The sequence below is a fragment of the Benincasa hispida genome, chromosome 11, assembly GCF_027475165.1.
Source record: "Benincasa hispida cultivar pf3 chromosome 11, pf3_genome.v1.1, whole genome shotgun sequence".
NCBI classification, from domain to species: Eukaryota; Viridiplantae; Streptophyta; class Magnoliopsida; order Cucurbitales; family Cucurbitaceae; genus Benincasa; species Benincasa hispida.
This window is the reverse complement of record NC_143488.1, coordinates 48,025,144-48,033,628: the sequence shown is the minus strand read 5'-3', so window position 1 is coordinate 48,033,628 and position 8,485 is coordinate 48,025,144.

The window sequence follows — 8,485 nt, the reverse complement described above, 5'->3', positions numbered from 1 at the left end:
TAACTTATTCTTCATTTCTACTTCAGCCAACGCATTGATGCTACGACCTCGTCATCGTGTAATTTCCTCGCTAAATTTCTAGATGTGATGATTAGGCGAGCTTGCTCCTTTCTTTCCACCTTTCTCCTCTGCTCTATTTTTAACTCCTTTTTTCCCTTCTTGAAGCACTCGATCAATTGTGCATCAACTGGGTTCACAGAAGACCCAGTTGCGGTGACCTCAGGTCTAGTCACTCAAATTTCACCCCCAGTATCGGTAGCCTCTTGCACTGCTACTTGACTTTTGGATCGACGAACTAAGGGCACGGTGGTGGCGTCTTCAATTTCCTCTTCATGTTCTTAAAGTTGGGCCTCAAATGCAGCCAACATATCTTGGGGTCTTGCGATAAGTCCTTGCTCGCTTGGCTCAACGTTCTTCATCGTTAATGGTTCTTCCACCCTTGCAGTGGTGGATTATCCCTCAATGCTCGTATTTTCAGCTCTGCGACAACGTCATTCTTCTTTCTTCAATCTCTTATCGTCCTTCTTCCTTTGTTTCTTTTCCATCTTTCTCCCTTCCTTCTCCTATTGCTTCCTTTGAGCCCTTTCTAGCTCTTCACGCTCTCGCTCCTCCCTTTCTTTTTCAGCCTTCTCCTTTTCAACCCTTTTTTTCTTTTCCACCTCCTTCAGTAAATCACTTATGAATCTCTCATTAGGAGTTTGTGGGTGTGTCCTCCTTAGCATTCATTGTCACAAGGGATTCCCTTTGCGACACCACCATCAATCCAGCTTGGCTATCGCCTTGTTGCATAGGCTAGTTGATAACTCATGCTTCAATCAGTTCTTTGTCTCGTTCCATGTTGCTGAGAATGCTCTCATTCCTTGTCATCTTTCCTTTGTAATTCGCTTGTGGTGGGAAGTTAGGGTGTGACCACCTAAGGACTGGGGGCAGGGATACCCTTCTTGTTTGGTCTTGTGCAGCTTACTAAGGATGGTGGCGCAACTGGAGAAGGGGGTGGTTTCCGGGTGGTTTTAGGCTTGACTAGTGGTCGAAAAGGTTTGGGTTGGGCAAAAGCTCACCAACTTGTCGCTAACAATACGGCTTCTCTAGCTAAAGTTGGGATTTCGGCCAACGAAGCTGAAGAGATAGGGCTGTCGGATTGGCCTCCAGAGCTTGTAGAAGTGGATTGTTGAGAGGCCATGGATTCTGGTGAGAGTTTGATAAGAGAAATCAGGAAAATTATGATCAAAAGAAAAGAAGTAGAAGAATGATCTCTGGGGTTTGAAAGATGCTTGAGCTCGATAAAGGATGAAAGGAGAGAATGATGAGGTTATTTACAGGCGTGGGTGATGAAATTTCAATCGAAGGCATAATGAGTAACAACAGGCTTAGAGAAGTATAAAAGCTTGCCTCTCATTAAATTCAGCTCAGACAAAAGTACATTTCGTTTGACGGCACACTTAATGACCGTAAAAAATGTAACCTAAAAACCTTTTGCATTCATGCGTTAAAGTTTGCAGATCTTATAATTATTCGATAGTAAAGCATTATCGCATAAGTCAAGCAGTTGCAATCAATCATCGCATATATTTATTAATGCACACCATCAAAGATTCAATTCAAATAAGGTCAAATCAAGAAGTCATGCAACAGGTCTCAAAATAACAAGAATTAAATAATGCAAAACAAGAAGTTAACTATGAAAGCATAAAAAGGATATAGTGGACATCCCTGGAAAGATTAGAATTAAGTTGTCGCAGGGATGCATCCATGCGAGCGATCAGGCTAGCCTGCCTAGGTCAATGGTCTCTTTGTCTTGATCCACTGAGCCTCCACAGTAAGGTTTTACATGCTGACCATTGATTTTAAAGATGTTGGTCTCATCTTCATTCATTAATTCCATAGCTTCATGCGGGAAAACTTCTCTTACAATGAACAGTCCAGACCACCGTGATTTAAGCTTTCCTGGAAAAAGATGAAGATGGGAGTTGAATAGTAAAACCCTCTAGCCAACGGTAAGATCTTTATTACAAATTTTTCATTCGTGCCATCTCTTAGTCTACTCCTTGTAAAGCTTTGTGTTTTCATCTACGGTGATCCGTCATTCCACCAAATTAATTTAGCTAAACTTTTTTAGCCTCGCTAGCCCTTGCTAAATCCAAGTTCAGTTTCTTCAGGGCCTACTGCGTTTTATGTTCCAATTCCAATGGGAGGTGACATGTCTTCCTAAACACCAGTGCATAAGAGGACATGCCAATGAGTGTCTTGTACGCAGTACAGTAGGCCCAAAGAACCTCATCCTGCTTCTGCGTCCAATCCTTTCTAAAGGTGCTTACCACCTTCTCTAGTATGGACTTAATTTCTCAATTGGATACCTCCGTGTGACCGTTGGTTTATGGATGATAAGAAGTTTCGACCCTGTGATTGACATTAAATTTGGTTAGCAAGTTTGAAATGATGCAGTTAATAAAATGCGTACCTCCGTCGTTGATTAGCGCACGGGGCATTCCAAAACACGAAAAGATATTCTTTTTAAGAAATTTTTCCACCATGGTCGTATCATTTTTCTGATAGAAATGGCCTCCACCCACTTGGATACATAATCAACTGGCACCATAATATATTGATGTCCACCCACTTGAAGTCAATGACATCTTGTTTTTATTTGATATGTTTCTCGTATGCTGGCACCAATTGCAATGTATCACATGGGCGCGGGCATCCTTGAACAAAGTGAGCCAAAATAGCCACACTGGAGAACCTTGGCAGCAACCCTTTTCCCCCAAAATGTCCACCATACGAAGACTCATGACATTGCTCCAAGATGTGCTGAACTTCAATTTTAGGAACGCATATTCTTAAAATGTGATTGGATCCAAGTTAGTATAAAAATGGGTCATCCCAATAGTAAAACTTAGCCTCATGTCGAAGCTTCTTCTTCTACTAGTGTGTGTAATCTTCTGGTGTCTAGGCACAAACCACGTAATTAATAATGTCTACATACCATGGTTCACTGCTGCTCAAAACCATCAACTTTTCATTTAGAAAGCAGTCCTTGATCTTCTTTTCTTTTCTTTGGATCTTAATGTTCTCAAGCCTTGATAAGTAATCTGCCACCTAGTTTTTTGTCCCTTTTTCGTCTCGAATTTCTAAATAAAACTCTTGAAGCAATAATACTCACTAGATCAATCTGGGTTTTGTTGGATTTTATGTCTCAAAACTCGTGTTTGTAAACAATAGAACTTATTCTAAAAATTCAATAAAGTTGTTATTGAATATATTGTTTTTTAGAAATACAATAAACCAAAGTCCCTTGATTATTACATGAGTACTTGAACTTTATATGGAGACATGCAAGTGGATCAGGTTCGAATAAATAGTCAAAATGATCTACAATATATGAATAAGGTTGGGTGCCTTATTCTGGTAACACTATTGGATGCAGCCTACTCTGTAGTTGTTACAAAGAGTTGTAAAGTGCTACAAACAAAGTGATCCTAATTCGTTCATGTTGGGACATGAGAAGTGAGGGTGTCTTGTGAAAATGAGTTTTGTGCAAGATCGGACCACGAAACCCAGTCACTCTTACTTTATAACATTGTTTACTGTTTAAGACTGACTATTTCAAAGCGATGACCTAGGTAACTTGACCTTAATCCTAAGCTAACTATGAGCTCCTGTTTGTTCGAGATTATCCTTTGATCTGCAAACGGTGAGAGTAGACCAACTGCCTCTCAATAAACTTACCATTTTGGGGATAAGATTGGATGAATAGCTGAGGACATGGGGTGCAAGATGGAATTCACTCCTACCCAATTAAGGATGGTAGAGAGGTTGTTCCCTCCAAGTGCTGATTCTAGGTCTTGAACAAGGGGCCTCACCCTCTCATTGGCCCGAAAGGGATTCGATTTATATTGGATCACAAATCAATTGTTTATTAGGGGATCAGTGGGACTTAAGGAACAAGAGGTAATTTCGGGGGTAAAACAGAGATTCGACCAAACCATTATTATGAGCAACCTGTGAAGGGTTAACTTACTAATCATGGTTATATCGACTGGACATAATATATCTACAGTGAGGGGAGTTCAGCTGTGGGCTTCAGTGGAATCACCCATTAGTTAACGAATGGGGGTTAGATCGGTCTAATGAGTTTAGCCGATTAATCTAGGATTGTTGGAGCCCATGATCTATAGGTCCACAAGGTCCCCTTACTAGCTCGTAAATGGATTAGCTCTAGAATAACGTGATAAGTTAATTTGAAGTGTTCAAATTAGAATTAAATGAAATTGAAGACATAATATTTAAATATGATTTAAATATTTGAAGATGGTATTGTGTAAAATTAATTTAATATTTGATATTAAATTAATTAGAATTATTTAAATATTTTAAATAATTATTTATTAATTTTATTAAGAAAAATTATTTTATAAAATTAATAATATTTTCAATTTTATTAAATAAAATTGATTTATGAAATCAATTTATTAAAATTGAAAAAAAAACACAAAATGGAAAAATTAGATTTTCCATTGTCTTCATGTAGTAGCTCACTAACAACCTACTTCTTCAACCTTCATTAACACCAAGCATGAGTTGCATCTCATGCATCAAATCTCTTTGCATGAAAGTCTGCAATATATTGAAGAGATTGGGTGTTTTGAAAGGAAGACAATCGATCAAATTTTTCTTAAAAATTCGTGAGCAAAGAAGTTGTTCTTCTGCTGGGTTGCTGCTATGAATCAGTCTCTAAATTCCCTTAATTAAAACTTATTTTGAGTCCCACTACTCAATCTAGAGCACCAAGAGGATAGTAGGGAAGATATTGGGGTGGTCTACAACAAGATTCAAAGGAGATTTGCAGCTGAATTCGAGTTAGAGGAAGTTCTTCAAAGGTATGTCATGAAACCCATTTATTTCTATTGAAGCATGTTTTCTTTTCTGACAAAATTAAAGAATTAGAGTACTTATGGATCCTGGTTTCCTCCGCTGCACATTGGTACGTTCCAGCAGGTTTTGCATCCTTCTTTTCCATAAGGTATCTGATCACATAATGATCAGTGTAAACCACAACCCTTGTCCCCACTAAATATTGTCTGAATTTATTGACTTCAAATACTATAGCAAGCATTTTTTTTCTGTTGTTGCATAGTTCTCTTAGGATTCATTTAAGGTTTTACTGGAATAATAGATTGGATGGAGGCTTTTATCCATGTGTTGACCCAGCACCGCACCTATCGCGTAGCTATTCAAGTCGCACATCACTTTGAAAGGATGCGACTAGTCTGGTGCCACTAAGATGGACACAGAGATGAGTGCATTTCTCAATGTGTTGAATGCTCGAGTGCAAGCATTGTCAAAGTTATACAGTCTGTCGACTTCCACGAGAGCACTAAGGGGTCTAGCAATATGGGATAAGCTTTTGATAAATCTCCGATAAAATCCCACATGCCCCAGAAAGCTTCTTAGCATCTTGACATTTATAGGTGCTGGCAATTTGGCGATTGTGTCAATCTTTGCTTGGTCCACCTCTAACCCAACCTTGGAGATTTTGTGTCCCAATACAATGCCCTCGGTAACCATAAAATGGCATTTTTCCAGTTGAGGATAATATTGGTCTCTTCATATTTCCTCAGAACATTTTCCAAGTTGAAGAGGCAAACATCATATGAATTGCCGAATACAGAAAATTCATCCATGAACATCTCCACTAATTCTTCCAGGAATTCAGAAAATATTGTCATCATACATTTCTAGAAGGTGTCGAGCACATTACAAAGCCTAAAGGACATGCATCGAAGGCAAAAGTGGCAAAAGGGCACATCAAGGTAGTTTTTTTCCTGATCTTCGAGCGCAATTGCTATCTAGTTGTAGCCTGAATAACCATCCAAAAAATAGAAAAAGGCATTCCCTGTAAGTTCGTCCGACATCTGATCAATGAATGGGAGGGAGAAGTGATCCTTATTTGTTGCCTGATTCAGTTTGCGGTAATTCATATAGATCTGCCATCCAGTAACAGTTCAAGTGGGAATCAGTTCATTTTTACTAATGGCCACGACTGTCATAACTCCTTTTTTAGGCACGCATTAAACTGGGCTTACACAACTACTATCGGAGATAGGGTAAATTACTCCAGCATCGAGCCACTTAATGATCTCTTTCTTTATAACTTCACGCATTGCTAGGTTCAGCCTGCGTTGTCTCTCAATGGAGCCCCCATTTCTTTGCTCTAGCCTTATTTTATGCATGCAGTATGAAGGACTATCCCTCGAATGTTCGCTAGGGTCCAGCCAATGGCTTTTGTATGCTTCTTCAAAACTTTCAATAAAGCCTCCTCGTCTTCTGCTTTTAATGCGATAGAGATAGTGATTGGCAAAGTGTCATTATCGCCTAAATACGCATATTTTAGATGCGCTAGCAGATAATTTAGCTCTAAAATAGGTGGCTCTTCTAAGGATGGTTTAATTTTTGCTGTTTCTCGTTCAGTCAGATTCAAGGGTTCAAACCTAGGGTTAGATATTATCGACACATGAACTTCTTCCATGGCTAGTCATTTTCCTTCCTCTTCGAACTCCTTCTTCAACAATTCCCAGTGTCCAATTCCCACATCATCAATGCATGGACATGTCTCCAGCTCATCTAGATATTTCAATGCATAAAACAAATTGAATATAACTTGTTGAACATCCACACAAATGGTCACCTCTCCCTTCTGCACGTCTATCTATGCTCATCCAGTGGCAAAAAATGGACGCCCCAAGATCATTGGAATTTCACTATCCGCCTCATAATCCAAAATAATAAAATCAGCAGGGAAAATAAATTTATCTATTTTAACAAGCACATCTTGAATTTTCCCTTCAAGATGCGTTATGGATCGATCAGTGAGCTATAGGGTTACTGTGGTGGGTCTAGCCTCACCTATCCCTAACTTTTTGAAAATGGATAACGACAACAAATTGATGCTTGCGCCCAAGTTGCATAACACATAGTCGACTTCTTTTTCCCCCCAATTGAACATGAAAAAGTGAAGCTTCCTGGATCCTTTAGTTTCGTAGGGATGTTATTTTTAAATAGCGCACTCATCTAGCCTTCGTTTGTTTGAAAGAATTTTTTTTTAGGAACTTCACATGGCTCGACATTTGTTCCAGAGCTTCCACAAAAGGAATGTTGATGTGAATTTGTTTCAAAACATCCAGGAATCTATTGAACTATCGATAGTCATCTTTCTTTTCAGTCTACTAGGGTAGGGAAGTGGGACTTGCAAGACTTCACTTGCTTGTTTTTGTTCTTTTATCACATCAGGTGCTTGCGACATATGTTCTAGACTGGTTGGTTGGGAAGAATTTCTATTGTGAGAATTTGCATTATCAGGGGTTTGATCTAAGTATTTAGACGAAGTTGTTGGAAGGTTTCTGGTTGAAGTCAAGATAATTGACTCATGGTTATTGTTTCTGTCTGAGGTGGATGGAGATTCAATTTCTTTTGTTGTAGGAGTCTGTGATTTTACAGGTCTAGCTTCTCTGGGTTTAGCTGTCGCATTAGATGTCGTCTTTCCACTACGCAATGTCACAACTTGACACTGCTATTTTCCATTTTTGTGGGAAGCTTCAGAGTTACTCGGCAGGGTGCATGGTTTCCTATTTTTCAAATTGTTGGCAATCTGCCCCACTTGGACCTCTAAATTCGTATGGAGGAGGTTTGCGACTGGATTAACGCATCATTTTTCTAAATGTACTTCTTGAGGAGTACTTCCAATGATGATGATACGTTGGAACTGGATGTCTCATTATGATTATATTGCTATCGATTCTAGTGTTAATGATGGCCTTAGGGATGCTAACAAAATTCTGGGGGATTCCCTCTATGTGCTTGCTGTTGTTGATGCATGCTCTTTTGCCTAGACTGGTCTTGATCTCCACCCCAAGTGAAATTAGGATGGTTCCTTCCATTAGAATTGTAAATGTTATTGAACGTGTTATTGTGGATGGTGAAAACTGTCTGGGGATCATGTGGGCAAGCCTTAGCTACATGAGGTTCCCCACTTTGTATACTACTTACCGGACAGCTTGCATCATGATATTCAGCTGAGCAACATTCGTATTTAACGCACCTTGGTTTATTTCCATGGTTTGCAGAAGATAAGTAACAGTAGCCATTTGGGTAGCTAGTGCGTTCATCACATCCGAGTGTACTATTACTTCTTCCATCTTTCTTCTATCAGCTATTTCCATAATCGTCAATAACCCAATCATCCATATTCCTGAAAATCCAAGTCCAAGATCATCTTGGCCTCAGTATAGCTATTGCCCATAAATCCACCTGCTGCAGAGGCATCTACTATTGCCTGCATGGCTCTATTCAACCCGTTGTAGAAGGTCTCCATCAAAACACAGTTGGTGATGCCAATGTGTGGGCAATTACGTACAAGGCGCCAGAATCGAACCCCAGCAGTGCTCAAAGTTTCTGAGTCTCTTTGAACAAAATTCAAGATGTTTTGTTG